The following is a 4,048-nucleotide window of genomic DNA, read 5'->3' on the forward strand; positions in this document are numbered from 1 at the left end:
GATCAGAAGCTTCCACGGTGACTCAGAAAACTGGAAGAGCCTTCAGCATTAAACTCAATCCCTCGCTTATGAATTTTGATCTTTTTAATTATGGAATATTTCGAACATATAGAAAAGTGCAGATTAATGTAACATGTGCCCACAAATTCCTTGCCCAGCACTGTTAAATTCTAACATGCTGCTGCTCCTCCTCCTTCTTCAAGTATCATATTAGAGACATGATAAGAACCTTGAGAACCTCTCCCTGATGGCTTTTCTCTCCCTCCCAAGGAAAAACACTGCCTGGATCTGCAGTGCAACCTCCCCATATTTGTTTCCACACATACATCTGCATCTGTAAATATGACGGCTTTTGCTTGTTCTCAACTTTATATAAATGGGACTATACTGTATGAGTCACTTGTAACTTGCTTTTTTGATTCAACATCATTTAGTGAGGTTGCTCCACGTCAATCCACAGAGCTCTGATCTATTCACCGGCAGTCTATAAAGATACCACGATTCATGAAGGCCTTCTCCCATTGATGGATGGCTAGGCTGTTTCTAGTTGCTTGCCCTCACAATTCAGCAAACGTTGATCAAGGGGTACAGTGACTAGGGTGCAGGGTCTGAGCATCTTGGCTTCCCTAGGTGGTACCCGACTGCTTTCCAAGGTGGCAAGGCCACTTTCTAGTCCCACAGCTGCACATCAGATACTGCATCATCCACATTCATACTGACGTTTGGTGGCAGACCAAACCCCCCGCCTTTAATGAGGACACTGAGGTCCAGGGAGGAAAAGGACCCAAGATCCTAGAGTCAGTGATTGAGAAAGCCAAGACTTTAACCCTGCTCCATCTATGTTCCAGTCATTTCTTGCTATGAAACAAACAACCCCAACACTTGGTAGCTTTAAAATATGTCATTTATTAATTTTGCTCATTAATCTGCGGTTCAGGCAAGGCTGGTCTCTGCTCCGTGCAGTGTCACTTGGGGCTGCTTGACGAGGGGCCCGAAAGATCCATTTCCAAGATGATGCACAGAGGCCAAGTTGGTGCTGGCTGTCAGGGGGGGCTCAGGTGGGGATGTCGGCGGGGGGTGGGGGGGGCGCTCAGCTGGGGAAGAGGGTGGGGTCTTGGTTCTTCTCCACAGGGCCTCTTCATGGGCTGCTTGGTCTTACGTAGGGCAAAGTGGCTGGGTTCCAAAAGCCAGTGTCCCAGAAACTGGCAGTGTCACTTTGGCTCTACTCTACTGGCCAAGCAACCACAGGGTCCAATTCAAGGGAAGGAGGGTCTACGTTATATCCTGCATTCTGACGTAAGGCGTGTCGGAGAATTTGAGTCATGCTCTAAGACTGACACACCTGACTTCTGCAGCAAGTCTTCAATAATATAGAGTTCAAAATGCTCTAACAGGTAGCAGATAAGTAAATGGCAAGAGCGGCCATCGTGGCTGCCAAAAACTACCTTGTCATCTGTGGCTGTATCAACCCTAACATACCTGAAGCAACAGGGTCCGAAGCAGAGGCTCCAGAGTATTGGCTCAAGGGCCAAATCTGTCCATGTGCTTTACTTGGTCTGAAAGGAAGGTTTTATGTCAAAATAATTATCAGTATTTTAAATTGGTAAATTTTACTTCAAAAAATCCAGATTTCCAGAAAAGAAACAGAAGGTCTACCAACATTGGACCCTCATTCCCAGATGGCCTTTCTGGCTCAGGTGAGGAGTGATTACTCTGGTAAACCCTCTGGTTTTCTGCAGTCCCCAGCGTTTTAAACTGGCCCCTGTGGAGCCTTGCGTTGGCAAAGTCTGGGTCACTAATTCTAACACAGTAGAAGGGCATTGGGGGGAATAACCATTCCACAGGGGTTATTAGTGAACATGATTTGGAGTATATGGCTGGGAGACAAATGAAGGATACTGATATGAGGTCCTTGGAAGAAGCTCAGCTCTGCGTGTAGGGGTGAGGGGGGTAATCCCAGAAGGCTCCCCAGCGGAGGTGACACCTGAGTCATGAAAGATGAAAAGGATTTGTAAAAGTTCAGGACTCAAGAAGCTAATGATTTTTAGTTAGAAATCTGAACATAGAGATTAAGCAAGACACACAGCAAGGAGTCTTCCCTGGGTGTCCAATCTATACAATCCCAAATCCAATCTCCTCGTTCTGAGGTGGTAATGAAGAACAAAAATTGAGGCTCCACATAGGTGGTTCCAGCCCACCATGAAGGACACCCAAAATCCCAGACCCTCAAGTTACTGTCCTCCCTGGCTGATCATACTGTCTCAAATGCTGCCATCAGCATCAACCCGTAGATTGCAACTGTCTGTAGGAGGCATATGTTACTTGTGAGGATGGACGTGTGTTTATACAGATCACTCATTTGCCCACTAATATGAGGCAGTATGGATTCATTAACCCCTCGAATTTGCCAGCAGAGAGAAGGAGCTCCTGGGAAGCAGGCAGAACGAGGAAGTGTTGATAAAGAGAAAAGAGTTAGTGTGAGGCACCAGTTGGAGCATCTGAGCATCATGAAGTAGAGGGAGATCTAAAGTCACCAGGGAAAGTCAAGACAGAAAGCGGGAGTAAGAAGGTAAGAGTCTCGAGGGCCACCAGGCAGCAGAGCTTCCCACAAGTCACTCAGTCTTTCTTTTTGGACTGTAATCACCTCCTATGCCAAAGAAGGGGTCTGAAACAGACCTGTCACACTAGGTTCCTACTAGTCTAGGATCCCCTAAGTCTAATCTTCCAAGATGTTATGATCCCAAATTCTCATAGATTCTGAGTTGTAAGATTATTTTGTTAAGTACTGTTTTTGCATGATATTTTTGAAAATGCAACCAAAGATACTAATGTTCAAAAACAACTTCTGGGGCTCCAAGAGTCTAAAATTTAATGTTCCCCAGTGTCTAAGTTTTTATTTTCAGTCATCCTAAGGTTTACGACTCTATCATACCTTCTCATCTAGACCCATTGTTAGAACACCATGATCTTCAATGGAGCCAATGATTTACCTGTGTGCTACTTTTATAATGGTTTTTCTTTAAATTCAAATTTTAAATTAAAATTTAAAACTTTTTCTTTTAACCTAACCTCATTCTAAATAAAAAGAGTTTCTGTGAAATCATGGATTTGAAGGACAAACACTATTTTCTAAAAATATACCAAATAAGCTTTGTAATGTAGGTCCTGGCACCCCCTCAAACCATCTGAGGCACCATCAGGAATCTGGATACCACATTTTAGAAGCCACTGCCCAAAGGGCCAGTCCCCTCATTCCTTCAAGGAAGTGTGGAAACATCCGTTAACGAGTCATCCCTAGGGTGGAAGTTCTCTAGGTACTGAGGATGTGAGGTCTACCCACCATAGGTCTCCGAGGAAGGCTCTTCTGTCTGTCCTGTTCTGGGTGGAGGTCAGAGCTGGAAGGTTGGGTGCCCTTCTTCTGAGTTCTCAGCGATGACTGGAGTCAACGTTGGAACCACCGGGGGTGGAGGATTCTATGCAACACTGCCATCTAGTGGTCAAAATGTAAGAAACCAAGAGAAGGAGCCAAAAGGTTGCAGTTCCAGGACTTGGGAAATTGTAGATAAGATATTGCAACAAATAACTGAGGAAGAAAGCAATCTGGCAGCTAATCAAGTACTAAGTAGGCAGCACAGAAACAATGTAAATGTTCACCTGTGGGGGATAGGTTAAGAAATAATAGTAACTCATATGGAATAGTATGCAGGCATTGCCAAGGATGTTATAAAGTTATGTTATTGATATGGAAAGATGCTAAGTTGAGTGGAGGGAGAAAGCAGTAATCAAAGTGATTCCATACAACTTATGTAAAATATGAGTATAAATCCACTTTGGGTATCTAAAGAAAATGTCTGCTACCTTCTGTCTTCCCCTTGGCAATAAACATACCCCATCCACATAGCTACTCGGGCTAGAAGCCTAAAAATCACTCAACTCCTCTCTGTTACCCTAACCCCCACACCATCCTCCTTGGGCAGAACCAGCATCATCTCTAGCCTGGGTGACCACAGTGGTCTCCCAAGTTCCAACTTTGCCCTTCTGCTTTCTC

At 44.6% G+C, this 4,048-nt stretch overlaps 1 long non-coding RNA gene across 1 annotated transcript; it reads right to left on the reverse strand.

Moving 5' to 3' along the window:
* Window positions 1-1,786: 1,786 nt before the first annotated feature.
* On the reverse strand, window positions 1,787-3,566 carry LOC107509391. Its single transcript, XR_001596532.2, has 3 exons — window positions 3,341-3,566; window positions 3,142-3,255; window positions 1,787-1,984 (listed from the first exon to the last, which is right to left on the reverse strand). It is a non-coding gene; the product is annotated as an uncharacterized LOC107509391 (long non-coding RNA).
* Between the last annotated feature and the right edge of the window lie 482 nt (window positions 3,567-4,048).

Source organism: Rousettus aegyptiacus, unplaced genomic scaffold (genome assembly GCF_014176215.1).
Source record: "Rousettus aegyptiacus isolate mRouAeg1 unplaced genomic scaffold, mRouAeg1.p scaffold_m13_p_4, whole genome shotgun sequence".
Lineage (NCBI taxonomy): Eukaryota > Metazoa > Chordata > Mammalia > Chiroptera > Pteropodidae > Rousettus > Rousettus aegyptiacus.